At 31.9% G+C, this 18,537-nt stretch overlaps 2 non-coding genes across 2 annotated transcripts; one reads left to right on the forward strand and one right to left on the reverse strand.

Annotated features, from left to right (window-relative positions):
* The first annotated feature begins 15,387 nt into the window (after positions 1-15,387).
* On the forward strand, positions 15,388-15,459 carry Trnad-guc. Its single transcript has one exon. It is a non-coding gene; the product is annotated as a tRNA-Asp (tRNA).
* Positions 15,460-17,700: 2,241 nt separating this feature from the next.
* Trnad-guc lies at positions 17,701-17,772 on the reverse strand. Its single transcript has one exon. It is a non-coding gene; the product is annotated as a tRNA-Asp (tRNA).
* Between the last annotated feature and the right edge of the window lie 765 nt (positions 17,773-18,537).

The raw sequence follows: 18,537 nt of genomic DNA on the forward strand, positions 1-18,537 counted from the left end.
CTTTAACCAGGTATGAGAGAGTAGATCTTTTTTCTTTTTCTTTAGCTAAAATCACCATTTTTATTAGAGAAAAATTATTAGTATTAGCACTATTTTTTGTTCTGAGATAAATAGCTGTTCTGAAGATAAAGGAGAAGAAAAGCTCAGCCAAGTTTTAGTTTTGTTAAATTTAACAATTTTTTGTTAAAATACTTAAAGAATTCAAAGACATTTCAACTCAAAGAAGTGTATATACTATCTTTTCTTCTGACTTGTGACTTCTATAAGTAAATTGACAGAAAATTTAACTTCTAGGTTAGAAATTAAGTCCATAATGCAGTGTTTCAAACTATTCTGGTATTACGATGTTTCATCATGTTTTATAATATTGGACAGTAGATTGACATGGAAAAATTATATATATAAAAAAAATTATATATATAATATAATATAAGCAAAACTGAAAATTTTTAATTTTAATTGAATTTTTGATCCTAAATTAAAACTTAGTCTAGATAATGAAATTTATTTATTTATTACAATGAAAAATAAGTATCTGTAGAACTGCATGGTGTGTAAAAAATCCTAATATTAACAAGGACTTAAGGGTCAATATGATCAAGGAGTCAAAATATATATTTTACTGTCAAAATATATTTAAAAACTAGGGGTACAATAGATCTGATGGTCGCAATGCCACATCCCTCAACAATGTTTAAAAACTTCTTATTATATTGTTACTGATATATTACATTGTTGATAATGTAACATTTTGTAATATCATAAAATGTATAATAAAATAAAATATACCACATTAAAAATTAATGTAATTAAATTTGATTTTTGTAATCAGTTAAGACGAAAGAATATCACATATTATTATAAACACATTATTATACATTATTATCACATTATTATTATGAACTATTATTCCACAACAACAAAATTTTATTATTTTTGATTAATTGTCTGACCATACAGCTGTATCGACCATTGCCATATACCCAAAAGACCCAAAATGAGCTTTTTGGAAACATTTTTTATATTTAATTATTCATAAATAAATTTTTTGGAGATTGTAGATATCAAGGGTTGAAATTGTGCCCTACCAAATTTGAAGTTTAGAGTAAGTCTTAATTAATATAATGTAAAAACATAATGACGAAGGCAGACGAAGAAGCTTTAAAAATTTTCGAAAGAAAAATAGTTCGCCAAATCTACAGGTTAATCCAAATTGTTGCAGAAACTTTTCAAAGGCGAACAAATAATAAAATTGAAGAACTATTAGGAAGAAATTAAGTCACGAAGGCTAGAATGGCCTGTTCATTTAGTAAGAATGGGACCGAATAGAAAGGCGAGCAGCATATACAATACAAAGCCGATGACAACCAGTCACAGAGGTAGGAACAAGAACAAGAACAAGATGGGATGAGGACATGTATAGTGATGCATAGAATGATTCGAGTATTGAACTGGAAAAGAGTAGCAGAAGGTCGAGCCAGATGGAGGCAGATAGTGAGGAAGAGCAAGATTTACATTAGACTGTAGTGCCAAATAAGAAAGAAAGAAATAATGTGAAAATACAAAATTTAAATTTCTTAATATTTTCAACATTTAAAAGAAATACTTTCAACATATCTTGAAAAAAAAGACTCTTTTGCAGCTAATTAAGTAAATTTAATTTAATTTCATTTATAGTAAATTTATTAAAATTATCTTTATAATATGTTATATATGTTACTTCCAAATGGCAGGCTTATTTAAGATTATACGCTCAAGGCAGCCACAATTGTCTAATACTTTGTGTTTTCCATGTAAAAATACACAAATCTTAAAAGAAATACTTTTAACATATCTAGAAAAGTTTTAACCTCATTTGAAGCCAATTAAGAGAGAGAATAGTTGAATTTCAAAACAGAAGCAAATGTTTTACTCTGAAGTGTGGTTTTTTGTGCTTGTCATTGCAATTCAGAAGCATTTGTCGGTCGCTCGTGCGGTGTTCCCATAAAATACAGCAATGAAGCATCTGCGTGCTTTCTGCCACTTCGTTTCCTGCAGCACTACAAATGCGACGTGCGAGATTATCGTGCTGCTGATGATGATGACGGTTACAACAACGTTGTTTGTGACGGTGTTGGCTGTTGCGAACGATTGTAATGGTATTGCGGGTGCACAAGTGAGGACGACAGCAACGACAACGACTGTGTGCTGTGTGCTGTGCTGTGCTGTGCTTTGCCATGCTTTGCTTTGCCATTCACGTCTGTTAGTCACTTTGGGTACGAGTTTTGTTAGTTCGTTTGTTTGTGTTCACACTTGTGGTAGTAGGTGTGTATGTGTTAATCTTTGCGAAGGGCGACTAATTGGGTGTGGATGTGGGTGCTTAAATTGGTTTGAAATTGTGCAGTGTGAGAATTGCTTGACGTTGTCGGTGCGGTAAAATGAATGGAGATTGTTGTTCCTGCTAACAGTGCCATTGGGCGTATGGGTTTTATTTTTGGTTTCGTTGCTTCTTTTTTGCCTTAAAATTTTTTTGCTGTTGTTACCGCTGCTGTTTTTGTTGGCGTTTGGGGATTTATGCTCGTGCATGGATTGTTTCGGTACGGATGATTTTCCTTAATTTTTTTAAGTCCTTTTTGTATTTTTTTTTTGCCTTAACTGAATGTTTTTTTTTTTTGCTGTGTTTTAGCATTTTTATCCTTTTTCCTTTTTCATTTTTTTTTCATTTTTGTTCACATTTTTTGTTTGTACTTGTTGGATAACTGCTGTTGTTAGCGTGACGCAGTAAAATTCAGTGAGTTGGTAAGCACAACAGCAGTGTACTCGTGCTCCTGAGTATTTTGGAAAGCAAAAAAAGTAAAAAAAACTTAAGGAAAAACTAAAACGAAAAAGGGCAAAAAGTAGAAAAAACCTTGGCACCATGCACTACGGGTGAAATGCGGCAATCGTTGTTGTCTGTTGACTGCTGGCTTGATGCTTACGCTATTTGCACGTCGGTTGGGTTCAATTTGATAGGAATCTGTGAACAGATATAATAACGACCAATCATTCCATACACTCAAAATAAGTGCTCAGTTATTTCGAGTCAATTAAGTTATATTTTGGATGTCACTAATGGAAAAGAGTTTTTATTATAAAGAAATTATTGTTTAAACTGAATATTTTGTAGTGAAAACTATATACAATATTATTTACGAAAACTGACGGGCTTACCAATACCGCGTTATCGAATCTCAAAATAATTAGAGGCTCCTCGGAGAGTTATGCAGATCTGACAAAAAATAATCCAGTCAAAGCGTAGAGAAGGGTTATGAAGAAATCTCGCAGTTAATAGAGTGTAAAAGAGCTCAAGTGCACTGACTCAACTAGTCTCAACAAAATTACATTTTTAAACTAAAATAAATATTTGGAATTAATAACAAATTGATTTACATATAAAGATCTATTATGTTTTGTATTATATAAATATATGATTCAATACTTAGTTCTCTAGATACTAATTATGCTTGAAAAGCGTTCATGGGTAATTCAAATGTATTACTCATTCGGTAGCCAGATCGAGAGTGAGTTTTATTGATTAATTTATTATTACATATTCTATTCATTACATACTTAGCAAGATATTGTTAGATAATTTAATACATGTTGGCTTTATATTGCAATACCTAACAGTAATGAATTCAGGAGTTTCAGAAAAATTTGTTAATGACATTTGCTAAAGTGTGTCTTTAGTTCATATAAGATAGTATCCGCTAAATACCAAGTCGCAGATCCATACCATAATACTGATTGAATGTAAGAATTAAAATTTTTGTATTCATTAAGATTTGCAAAAACACTTTTTGGCATTTCCAACCTATTGGTGATGTGAGATATTTTTCTACAGTTTTGACTAAGTATTCAAGTTTTTTTTCCTTTACAAACTCCTTTAATGATTAACTGAGAAACGCTATTGTCATTAATTCTGAGGGACCTAATTCCACTAATGTTAATCCTTAGTCCCACTTTCTTACACTCAAAGACAATTTTTATACGCTTTCGTTCAAATAGGAAACAAGATCGTCAGAATATTTTAAAACTTCGAGTTCATTTTAAATACCTCATTTAATTCTAGTTTGTTGTATATCAAGTATGCATATAGTGCCTAGCGCTACTAAAAAATAGTTCTAAAGTTACGGTATTTAATCATTCTTAAAATATTTTCACATTTATTCCTAAATATAAGAAAATTTTCTATATGAATGCGACTGAGCACATCGTGTGTTACACTAGTATACAGATAATATTTTTATGATCAGAACAAGATTTTCCAAGATACTCAGTTGAATTTAATTACTTTAAAGCTTTCATTACAATACTGACATATTTTCTAAATGATTGCTAGGATATCTCCTTAGAAAAGACTAGCGCAAAATTACAAACTAGCAAAAAGACGGATATATGGCTTGAAAAAGATCTGTAATGATTATATAGTATATTTATTCATTCATATTAAATTTATTAAAATTATCTTTATAATATGTTATATGCATATACTTCCAAATAACAAACTTATTTAAGATTATGTGCTCGAGGTAGCCACAATTGTCTAATACTTTGTGTTTCCATGTAAAAATACAGAAATCTAGTAGTAGAAAAAGTTACTTAGTGAAAAAAAATAAAATTTCGATGCCCTAAAAATAATAACCAAAAATAGCGGTCGCATAGGAAAAAGAAACGCATTCAATAAAGACAAGTAGAATATTTAAAGAATATAAAACAGTAGTTAATTTACTTTTCCGCAGGTGGAAAACGCGGTAGAGGACGTCCGCATATTCGGTAGAAGGACCAACGATTTGGGGGGTGACCAACGATCGGTACTATCAACTGGCGACTGCAAGCAACTAATTGGGCTGACTGGCGGAGGCTACTCGACTCGGTCAATGACGACTCACGTTTGTATTGGCCAACTAAGTAAGTAAGTTAACTTACTTTATTTTTCTCTACCCTATTATAAATCGGCATTTGGATTCATTGTCACGTCAACTATAATTTCTAAAATATATAAAATTTTTACTAATATTTTTTTTTGTGTTTTTTTATTTATGAGCGTGCATGTGTACGTGCACACTTGAGTTGTTCAGTGTTCGCGCCTTTCGTTTGCCACACTTACCACACAACACATACACACTTATAAGGCAAATGTTTGCATATATTTAAAAGAAGCAAAAAGTAAAATAACAGTCAAAATAGAACAACCAAAGGAACAAAAAAAGAAACAAAAAAAAAAAACAAAAAACAAGGAAAGTATAAAAGTACAGTGAAGGAAAAACTAACAAAAAAAAGGAAAGAAATGTAAAATACCGGCGCTTTAGGTTTTGTGTGATTCAAGTCTGCTGACGATTGCTGCTACGGGAACAAGGATAAGTATGCGTGCGTGCCAACCATACAAACTTTTATTCACATATACACATACACACATATCTCATGTACCACAAAGTTGCGAATGGCACATACACATCGCATATAACCGTATATATTTGTATGGCTTTATGGAAACATACGTACATTTACAATGTAGCTTACGTATACAGATGCTTAAACTGATTGCAAAGATGGAAGATGGCAATGGCAAACCAGAACATGGCATCGTAAAAAGGTATAATTCGCCACAGGATGTCTGTTTAACTTGAACCGTCGCTACGGCGGCACGGTTCAGTTCACTTTATAACAGAAGTTTCAGAACATAGCTCACAGCACATAGCGCACTGAACAATTTGGTTGGGCGGAATTCATTTGGCACATGCAAGGCAAGCAAATATAGCAAGGATATTTGCACACCATCATTACCAACACCAACACGAACAACACGAACAACAATGCCAACAACGCCAACAACGCCAGCAACATAATGACAACAACAAAGACCCAAACGCCCCATTACATGATTTCTCACACCGTGCAATATAGCACACAACCACACAACCACACAACCAAACAACCACACAATCGCATATGTGTATATACAATCTGACAAACGCAGACATTTCTTTATGTGTATAATACACGCACACACCAACACATGCCGCCGGAAAACTGACAATATAACGATGTTGGCTCGTGGATTGTGTCGCATAGCATTCGCTTGACTTGAAATGACTTTGCCTTTATAACCGCCGTTGCCGTTGCCATTGCCGTTATTGCCCGCCATCAACTCCTTGAAAGTAGAAGTTGTTGGTAATGTTGGTTGGTGTTGGCGTTAGCGTTAGCGTTAGCATTGTTGTTGTTGTTGTCATCATTATCATCATTGTGTATCGTAATGTGGTGACTAGCAAACGGCCGGCCACTTTGTACAGACACATGCGGGCGGGTGAACTGCTCGGGGAATATAGCAAACATGCTTAAGAGTTGAACTGAACTCAACTAAACTAAACCATACTGAACTGAACTGACTGAACTATCTGCAAGTAAACTAAACTCAGCTGAGCTAAGTACAATAAAAACAGTTGAAATGTTGACTGGGTTGGATGGCCGGGTTCGTTGGTTGTGCTAGCATGGTAGCATGGTAGCATGCTGGCGTGCGGGCGTGCGGGCGTGAGTGTGTATGGCTGTGACAAAACTTCTGCATCATTTATACGCCACGCTACACCACAGATTGTGTCGACGGCATAAAGTAGCATATAAAGCACATGAATGGCATGCCAACAAGCAGGGACCGAACTGAGCAAGCACTTCTAATGTAGAGAGATGGTTGATGATGGTGATTCATGTTCCGCAGTTGGAGTGCAGAGCAATTTATTCAATAATTCGCCGTATAAGGTTAATGCAGAAGGCAGACAACAACGACAACAACAACAACGCCAACAACACCAACAACACCAACAATAATAACCGCAACAACACAGAAGTAGCAGGAATACGAGCACAGCAACAACAACAACAACAACAAAAAGAAGAACAAGAACAACCTTTTTGAGGATTTAAACTTAAGTTGTGGCAACTGGTGCATGATTTCGGAATGGGTGCGTGAACACGTTAAATCAAAGGAGTAAAGCTTATTTTGAAATATGACAGGAATGCTTTTTTTTATTCTTTCCTTTTTCCGCCCCTCCCCCCGCACATTTCCTCGTTCTTTTGAGTCTTGCGTGCCAGTCTGCCTGCCTGCCTTGCTGCCTGCCACTTTTATATCCGACTATTTTTTCCCTCAGTCATTTCGACTTTTCGCGTATTCAAGACCCGTGGATATTAATTGCTTCAATATGACCATAGTTATTGCCACCTTTTGTTATAATTTGCCGAAATATTGAACTTTTGTGTAGCACTGAAACCTATACATACATACACACAGGCACTCAGGCTCTTATGGACGTACAGAGGCGAAATTGTGCGCTTTGATTTCAGAATTACGGGATCGCCAAACTCAATTGGCTTAGGAACACTTAAAGTTTTCTGTTTCAATTAGCAAGCAAAAGTGAACTGATTAAGTTCGGAATAAAAGAGGAGAGGGAGGAAACTTTGTTAGAATTTTTTATGTTATCGCCATTCAGTTATCTATTAGTTTTATATTGATTTGACAATGGACCAAATATTAGGCTAAATATCATTTAACTTCAAATAAGACTGTGCTTTAGGACTGTGATTTAGGACTGTACATGGTTTATTTTTCAACTTTTTATTATTGGAACTATATGTTAATGAGAGACAATAAGGATTTTGGATTGATTATTGAATAATTCCTTAAAGGAAAAGTGAGCGCATTTTTCTGTGACTTTTTAAACGAAAAATATTGACAAGAACACAATATTTATATCTATTCAGCTAGATGAGGTAGTATTATTTAAGAATATTTTAGTATTCCTCAGTATTCAGTAAAATAATTCCTTTGTAAAATAGTTTATATTAAACCTCCCAATAGACTTCAGCTTCGACAATAATTTCTTGCAAAACCATACTCTCTCTGAATACTTTATACTTGAGCTTAATCGCTTTCTATTTCTCTGATGTAAGTATTCAAACCTCCTTGATGTCAAATTCAAAGAATACGGTGAATAGAGAGGTTCAATTAGGCAATTCTTGTGGCTATTTGCTGTGTCTCTCGGAAGCATTCAAAGCATTTATTCAGTAAATCAAAAAATAATTTAAAGTTCAATTTAAACAATTTGGCAATTCTTGCGCCTAACCACTCTCAATCCTTCTGTCTCTCTCTCTCTCTCTCTCTCATTCTCTTTCTCTCTACTCTTTGGAATATTCAGACCACCTGGTAGGTAGATTCATAAAATTCGATAAATGAATTCGATAAAAAGGTTCGTTCTTAAAATATTATCCACATACGTATCTCTTACTGCTTCAAATAGTCTCTCTTTTACTGAAATCATTGCAATTTTACCATTCCCAAAGTTTAGAGAATTTTGTTTCTCTAGTAAAAATTTCACATAAAATTTATAGGAGCTTTTAAGAAGCAAAAGATCATAAATAGCTAATATATAGGAAATTTTTATAAGAAAATGATGTGTATATTATAGAACTCCACCTTTCTGTTAAATCTATCGCAATTTTAAGTTCGTTAACAACTATTATTGTTAACCCATGCAATATTGCCAATAAATCTGAAAGCACGTTGTACTTCAGTTGCTGACATATCTGCAATCGCATTTCAAAGAAAAAGTAGTTCTACAACACACACCAGTTTGACCCCAATTGATTTATGACTTCATCTCATAGAGATGTCTTAGTTCTTAAACCTGTATCCAAGTTAGATTCAATACACGTCACTACCCATAAACACATACTCTTCCTTTGAATGAATTACACTTATGCCATATATCATAACCCGAAGAAATGGGGTTCTTTTATTTCAGTTCCTATAGCTGATTTTATTTTATACCCAAAGGTTAGACTTCCAAAATAACAAAAATTATACTGAAAAATAAAGCTAATAAGGGAAAAAAGTAGCTTTTACATAAATATTTTGTTAAAGTTATAAGAGTTAATAATTAATTATTCACTTAATTATAAGAGTGTAATTTCGTAATCCATACTCGAAACCAAACTGCCATCAAAAAATTATCTATATATATTTCACCCAACATTTGTATTAAAAACATCTGGTTTACAAAGAGGTAATGCATAGGGCCATATTATTGAAACAGTTATAGTAACGTTAATTGTGGAATTGTGTTGCCTTTTTCTAATTGCTTTTTAAATTAAGGCCCCACCAATGTATGTTATCAATGTAGTAGTAAATACAGTAGTAGTAGTAATAGTAGTAAATATAACACAAATATAAAATAGGTATATAACATGATAGTCACGATCACACAAAAAGTGTGACCATTCGGCATATGTCTGCGTATATACTCATGACCCATAAGCTCTAAGGCTTTTGAAGAGAAGTTCTTGTCAAATTGAAATCCTGCCACTGATAAGAGTCATTGCGTTAATGACAAGTAAATGCATAACATAAGTCTCCAGTCTCTATTCATTTTAATATAACCTGATAGTTCTAAGTGCTAAATTTTAATTCGTTATCATAAAGAAGTTATGGTTTTCATAACACGTGTTTCAAGTCTCTATCCATTTTAATATAATCTGATAGTTCTAAGTTCTAAATTTTAATTCGTTGTCATAAAGAAGTTATGGTTTTCGTAACACGTGTTTCCAGTCTCTATCCATTTTAATATAACCTGGTAGTTCTAAGTTCTAAACTTTAATTCGTTGCCATAAGGAAGTTATGATTTCATTTGTAAGCACTGTAGTGCGATTAAATAGCATTTTTATTACATAAATTGTTTAGTGTGTATAAATACACTGTAATAAATATGTTGAAAATGTTTAGTTGTTTGCTATTTAATATACCTATAATAATTACATTGTTCTTTAAATTGTAAGAACTTTTTCACTGTTTCAATAAACTTTATCTAATTATTATTTAAAGGCTAACGCTGTTATTTTTTTTAATTTTTTCATTATAGAACTATCATTTGTATACTTAATACTATACTTGATAAATATAATCATTTTATTATTTCAAGTGTAAAAAGAGGTGTGAAGAAATGTTTGAATTTTTAAAGAAATCTCTCATTTTCAAGAATTCGAATAAAACTCAATCCTTTCTTAATAAACACATTACTGTTAAGAGTACATCGAAAGAAACAATAACCAGATAGTTTAATATATAGTAGCTATGACAAGTGCTTTAGAATCCATAAAAACACTATATTAAAATATATTTGAATTACCATAGCAATGTGTGACTAGTCTTTGTCACACATTTTGATAATTTTGAACAGAACTCACTTTAAAGCTCTAATTTCATTAGTTTTTAGCTACTCATATTTTAGTACATCACAACTTTTCAATCCCACCAAATGCTCAGCTATTGATATAATAATATATAATTAATGAATTATTACATTTAGCTTAATTTTGTGTTCAGACCTCCAGTCACTAATTGAACTCAGCAAATTGGACATCCGCAAACTAGACCTCTGTTACCATAACGGGTTCATAACCATTTTAGTGGTTACAAGCCCATGCCTTCAGCATGTTGCTGGTATATTGTTCACTATTGAAGTAATATTCAAAAATCAAATACTCAACCAACCACATTGAATTCACTCATTTATCTCTTGTGGATGTCAACATTATCACAGATATTCCGTGCTCCTACTCTTATAGAAATGATTCAGGCCGCTGTTTCACGCATAAGAACAGTGCCTCCCACAACATCGTCGATATCCCCAAGCAATATCCACTGGTAAAACCATTAATATAGCCTAATCCTAAAATATAGCCTAAAAACGTCTGATGTGGGGTCTGATTTGTAATAAAAGTTATAAAAATCATTTTTTATTACCAATAATGATTCAATACAAAAACTTCTTCTGTTGCGACTCACGCTCTTTTTCAGAGCACCAAGTAGTTATGTGTTCATTCTAATAGAATTTTTAGGTACAATTATAGCATTCAAGGTAATAGCTAAACAAATAAACATAATATTAATATTAAAAATACAAAGAAAATACTAGCGGTGAGAAGAGAAAATTGAAAAAGTTTTGGATACCATGAGCCGTCATTCAAACAACGTTCACCATAAAATTAATTGATGTTGGTGATATGCCAAGGTTAATGTAAAAAGACATCAACTTCATTTTGGTTCAATAAATTCAAAATTTCTAACTTATGTTGACTTATGCCGTTTGCATTCCATGCACATATTACTCATTACCTGGCTGAAATCGCTGACATCAATTGCGATTGCATTTGTATAATTTGGTTGAACATTATTTGCATAGTTTGCATGAACTGTGAAAACATCATATCAAAATTTTGAAGCTTGTTGTATTGGAGTTTGTTGAACTGGAACTTATTGCACCTGCTGGGCATTTAACTTTGTGGAAATACATTCGCATATGTTGAGAACATATGCTCAACATATGTTGAGAACATAGCAACATATGTTCAACATATGTTGAGAACATATCAACATATGTTCAACATATGTTGAGAACATATTATTTTTGGGGTCCCGGAGGGCTTGTCTTTTGTAGAGTAGACTTTGTTTAAGATGTTGGTAGACTTGACACCCTCTGTAATTTGCGGTATGGTTACCATTGCAGTTACTACTACATTTTACTACCTTTTTGTCTTTATTATCTTTTTTGTCACATTCTGAAATATAGTGAAGTTCACCACACACAACACACACCGGGCCCAGCGTACAATAGGTTTTTGTATGGCCAAACTCCTGGCAGTTGGCGCAGTGTACAGGTCCATTCCATGGGTGAGGGGGTTCCACAGAAACTCTATAGTTTAACAAGTACCTTAATTTGTAGATTGGATTATCTTCTTTTTTCTTTAGTTTTGTGGCATTTAGATTTTAAAGCTAAATATAAATATAAAATATATATCAATCATTGTATGATAAGCGAACCAAAATAAATAACTGCTACTACCTACCATAAATCTATTTAATCGGTGATCGGCATCTCACCTGGAAACACCATATATTTACGAAACGCAAGCAACTGGGTCTAAAAATACGCTCCATGTACAGGCTTCTTTGCCAAAATTCTAAAGCTATCGCTGAACAAATTACTTCTATATAAATTTATTTAAAACCAGTATGGACTTTCGGTGTCTCGATCTGGGGAACAGCTGCAAAATCTAATATAGCGATATTACAGAGACTTGAATCAAAAATACTTCGTTTATGTGCGGCAGTGTTTAAAATAATACAAACAGTCAACAAAAACTACCGAACAAGGCTATCAAATCACCCGAACACATTAGCACTATCACACGAGCTGTTATCAGATATCAACCATTCACGTCGACTGAGAAGAAGATTTTCTACTTCGGATTTGCCAAAACTCACTGATATTAAACATTTATAACCAACTACTGTTTCATTATTAGTTCTAATTTAATCTTTAGCGGTATTTACTACTGACTGTCTGGGACATTTTATTCTATTTTATATCCATAAGTAATACTGAATATTCTTTTACTGAATATATTCACAAATAATAAATATAAAAAAAAATATGTTTATATGTGTTTCCAAAATATGAATTCAGTTAAAAATGTATTTACGACACTACATCATAAGGTCAACTATTGATGCAGGAAAAAATACACTACTTGCACTTCCGTTTGCTGACTGGTGGCATGATTAGGTCTTACTCTTTTAATCAAATTAAAATGTTATCGTAACGATTCCATTCCAAGAAATAACGAACTCACCCTGGATGACATTTGGTTTCAATAAGACTGTACTTGAGACTAAAATGGCCACTATTTTTTTTTAGTGTGTGGTTCCTACAATTAGGATGAAAAACAAAATTCTTTAAATGTCCTCCATGGGAGATTATATAGAACCAATTATTTTGATGATATTTTCATTGAATTGTCAGTATGCAGTTCGCAATAACTCACCCATAACTTGAAGAATGTGCACATTCGAAGTATCGCGGGGTTAAGAATAATTCACTTATCTTTGCATAAAAAAACCTGTGTTGGGAAATCCCATTATCTTGATGGTTAATTCACATAATAAAAACGTAAACTTGCTAGACTGGGACATGTTGTTAAGCTAATGGCACTGTTCAGTAAAAAACATATTAATCTTCCATATTGACCTCATCAAAATCATGTTCAAAAAATTTGTAATTGCTATAGCGATCAGAATTTAAGATTTGTAACAAATTTTCATTATTTTTAAAAAGATACGGGCCTATCACAGCAATAAACTAAATGTCACACCAAAGTTTTCACAAGTTTGGGAAATGGGAAGCACCTAACTCAACATAGAACTCCTTGGATGTTAAGTTCTATTTGACGTACATTCTGAAACAGAGCTTCTCAATAGATATACAAAATAAATGATGCAAAATAATACCATACCTTTTTATTGAGGTGACAAAGAAAACACGAAACGTCGGGGTTTAAATATAAATAATAATAATATTTTACGGTTAATAAAAATTATATTATTCATTTTTTTTAATAGTTTTATGGCTATTGTAAATATATACCTTAATTTATTACTTTATATAAGTACTACTAAACGACCCAATATATACTCGTGTAAGATACAATGAAAAAGTTCTTACAAGTTGAACAACGGAATTTATATTATACGTATATTAATCGTTATCTCATAACACATAAACATTATATCGGTTAAAGTGTATTTATAGACGTTGAATAATTTTTTTAAATAAAAATACTGTAAAATAGTATTGAATCTATATAATATAATATAATGAAATATAATATAATTCAAATATTCTTCATTGATCATCTTACAATACTGGATTAATTATGGAAGTTAATTTTTAAGTACTTGTTGGCACAAAACTCGTAATAGCTCGGCCATAAAATGACAACTAATGTTTTCATAATCAAAATTCTTTGCTGAACTCTAAAAAATAAATTTCAGTAATAACCACTAGTAAACGTTAAATCACATGTCCAGCAAATTTTTCAAACCACAAAACTAGCACAGAATGCATTGTGCTCTTCAGTTTCAAGTCAAAAAACATTTGTGCTCATTATAGCAAACAGAACTCCCGCCGAATATTCCAGAGGTAAATTAATATTAATATTCACGTGATAGACCATGCCTGTCGTAAGAAGCGACTAAAATTCAGTAGAGACTACCGGATACTTTTTACAGTATAAATGGTGGTTAGTGAACTTCATTTGATACACCCGACCGGAGGTGTAAATTTTGTATAAACCAATAGAGATTGACTCCTTTAATGGGAGTATCGTGATGGCTGTGGTAGAAATCCAAAGTTATGTGGAAAGAATGCTATGCTATAAAGAACATCACAGGCATTAGATGGGTCTCGCTCCTTATCAAAAAGGAAATTATATCTGAACGAAATGCTTCGATTGGTATTGACGGAATTCCTTGAGATTTCAATAGGGGCGCTTATCATTGCATTTGACTAATATAAGTATATTAATTATACTGAATGGCAGGTTAAAAATCTATGAACTCTGTAGTTAACACAGCTAATATTATTCATAACAACTCCAACATTTTCAGTAAAAGTGTGATATTGTCTTTAACATGCCTTAAAGAGTCCGCGGTTGTTAAATGAATCATTTTTGGGAATGTCAAACCTTCACCTAAATATAAATACATAACTAAATATATGCCGTCTTGGATAACAGTTACTGAAATAGTGATGTCAAATAAAAAAAACACAAAAACGATAATTCTATGTAACAAATATTATTGAAATAATATTTTCAAGTTGAATTACTATATCTTTAGAAAAAAATACCCTATAACTCTTATGGTGATATCCGGAAACGCGTTGAAAGCATTTTTTTAAAATTATTTAATAACTCATAAAATACTCGGGTGGACATTCAACGTCACCCAACTTTTTTTCTTTAAGAAAATTAATAATAAATGAGGTTTAAAAAATATTGTCCACCCAAGTTGTGTTTTTATGCAACATGAGTGTCCGTTGGAAAAGTTTTCAGAGTAATAGTTAAAAGCTTATATACAATAGTATATGTAATAATATATTGTATATATACCAGTACAGACATTAATTGAGCATACTTAATCTGTTTAATAAAAAACAAGACCAAATCAGTTTTTTCAATCGAACAGCATAGAAAAGCCACTTAAATGAATAACTTATTCCGTGCACTCAGTTTCTGTGCTAATTGGAAAATGGCCTTATGTTCAGCAGAAATTCACCCGTGTACACATATGTATATGTTTAGTTGAGAGAACTATCATTCCTTTATTAACCACAGCTATTCAATTCAATACTAGAGCACTTACTAATGGCTTGCTGTTGCAGGTATTGCTTGCCTAATTGACCCCAGATGATTTCATTGAACGTGTGCATGCAATATTTATTTAATGGCTTGGTAAAATTTTTTGTCATTAGTGAAGCAACATCCTCGATAGTATAGTGGTTAGTATCCCCGCCTGTCACGCGGGAGACCGGGGTTCAATTCCCCGTCGGGGAGGCAGAAATTTTTTTTTTAATGTTTCTTTTTTTTAATTTTTCTTGTTTTTTTATTTTTTTAATTTTTCCTTTTATTAATTTTTCCTAAAATGCTTTTTTTTTAATTTTTTTTTTTTTATTTTATGTATTATCAAAATAATTTATTGGTAAATAAATTGATATAAATAATATAAGTCTACAAATCACTAATTTTTCAGATGGCAATATTTATATTTTATTCATTCGATATCAAATTAATAAACCAAATCTTAACAAAATTTGATATAACAGGTTTAATGAGTTAACCTACATGATTGAATGATTATAACTGTTGTTCTTGTGTAACACTTTTCGTCTTCTTTCTTAGCATAACATTCCTAAGTGGACCAGAGTTTTCTTAATCAATTTTTACCATCTTATACGATACAATGTGAAGTTTTTCCAATCACTCACGCGTATCTTCATTAAATCTTCTTCAGCATCAGCTAGCCACCTCTTTATAGGTATGTCTCTTCTTGGGTTTATACGCTGAACGTGTTCTAGCCATCTTAATCGTTGTGATATGTACTCTCAGTACCAGTCGTATTCACCAGTTATCCTCTTTTTTGCTGACGTTTCCTGACTGCTGCTGCCTTAATATTATGCCAAGGCGTTGTTATTGGGTTGCAGTGATTATTGTGCAGTTTTTGCGCTATTGTACTTTTGTATTATTCTCTGCACCTTTCGTTGGCAAGCTTTTTGATATTCCATTTTTGTTTTCTATAGCGATTTCGTTAGTTGACGAGTGATAAGCGATGTATAAAGTGTCCAATTATCAGAAAGCGATCCAAGTCACGATCGACACTTTTGTAGCAGCGTACATCTATTATAGATGACATATGTCTTTTGTCTATTAACACATGATCTATCTGATTTGCACGTCGGTCCATGTTTTCTTATGAATTTGGTTGTTAGTTTCAAAAATATCATTAAATTTATTTGTCCTTACAAATGGTTGTGAATTAAAGTAACAAATATAATATAAAATATGCTTGCATCACGGAGTATAATGTGTTACCTAATGTCTACTACCAGAAATCTACCTAAACTATATTTTGGGAGAGATTTTTACTTATTATTATTAAGTCAACATTATTAAGTTAACATGCCATATTCCATTAATTTAAGTGATTTCAAGTTTCCTGGTTTATCTTCAAAGTGGAACAAATTATTATATATATTTTACCCAACCGTTGAAGTGAAAAGTATGGCTTAATAAATATCAGGTATTTGCATAAGTTTTTTTCGGATTTAACTAAGAGATGGCGCTAGAAAAGAGTACGCAGTGTATTAAGCTAAGGTAAGTAAATTGACCGCCGGAATAATAAATTCCAACGGGCAACTATAGATGACATGTGTTAACTTTATATGACAAACACACACGTAAAATACCCTATTAATTCATTTTCTTTCCGTTGAAATACAACGTTCTATAAAATTGTTGTACATACCCAGTAATATCGGTGTCAAACTAAAAGTCTTACTTTTGTTTAGAAGTAAAATATTGAATTTATTAACGAGAAAAGAGACGAACAATAGGTGTATTCTTTTGATATGAATGTTCCAATAGAACAAGTATTGCTAAGAATTAATATGCAAAGCAAAAACAAAATTTACAAAATATTTTAAAAGATATTTATTAAAATATTTTAAATATTTTAAAAGAGAAATTTTTTTAATAAAATTTGTGAATAATTGATATTCCGAAGAAATTTGTGTTTTCAGAGACTTCCTACAAGTCTTCCATAACAAGAACTTATAGAGTGAGGTTTCCAGATAAATAAAAACAACCATATTTTTAAATCATTAATAATTTACTATGTAAGATACAGTTCAATATTAAGTTTAGTGTAAAATATATTTTTTTGGTAATGTTTTTGCAGTATATTATCTGTAGATTATATTATCGAGTGGGTATATATCGCTTAATTCATTCCCCTCCGCCTGAAGTCTTAAGTCAAATCTAATATCTTATTCTGATAATGAAAATAATGAAAAATTATGAAAAATTTTTTATATATTCATAACACTCTCATAAACACACATAAATGAAAATATTTCTATTTCATTCACCAAAAATAATATACTCACTTTGTAAAGCATCACTTTTTATATATCGTGGGAAAATCACACTTTCAAAATATTTTTTAATATTTGCAAAATGGTAATTTAAAAAATATTATTTCTATATTTTATTCTATAAAATAAATAAAAAAAAAAACTACTCCCCGACGGGGAATTGAACCCCGGTCTCCCGCGTGACAGGCGGGGATACTAACCACTATACTATCGAGGACGATGTGGTACAAGCAGCTAATTAAATATATATTGACACTGTTTAGTTGTTTACTCATTTGTATACAGGGTTCATTTTTTAATTTTATTTTACAATTTCATATTCTAACAGCTTCTTCTTCTTCTTCTTCTTCTTCTTCTTGAGTTAGTGCTATTACGCACTTTTACTCTATAATGACTGGGGGGTTAATCACTACCCCACACTAGGCTTTAACTAGGCAAAAAATCATATCATTTATTTGTCTTTTAGTTGATGACGGACCTTAAATCAGCATATCTTCCTGAGAGTCCAGAAGTGGACTTGAGGATTGTTATGGCGGGGTTAAGTAGCTAAATAACTAAAGATATTTATACATTAATATATATTTTCAAATTAATTTTATTTGTATTTTGTATTTTTATATTATACCTAGTCAATATATATATATATATGTTAAATAATGCAAATGTTATAAATAATGATATTGATATGGCAATAATAGGTCCGTTCCACGAGCTTGTGGTATACACAAGTGCGTTCCACTAGCAAATTTTCGAGTAAATGAGAGCATCTAAGAGAGCGTAACATACCGGCCGAAATTTGAAAATGATACACAGACTTTACTAGTACATATTATTGTTTTGGTTTGAATTTAAATTTTTATATTATTTATTTGCTCCCACTGGTGTTCTCACCAGATTTTACACAAAGCTGCTCCATGAAAATCTGTGTAAAGAGCGAAATTTTGCACTTTATTTATGTTACGCTAACAATTTATTATTTTAC

Source organism: Teleopsis dalmanni, chromosome X (genome assembly GCF_002237135.1).
Source record: "Teleopsis dalmanni isolate 2A chromosome X, ASM223713v2, whole genome shotgun sequence".
Taxonomy (NCBI): Eukaryota; Metazoa; Arthropoda; class Insecta; order Diptera; family Diopsidae; genus Teleopsis; species Teleopsis dalmanni.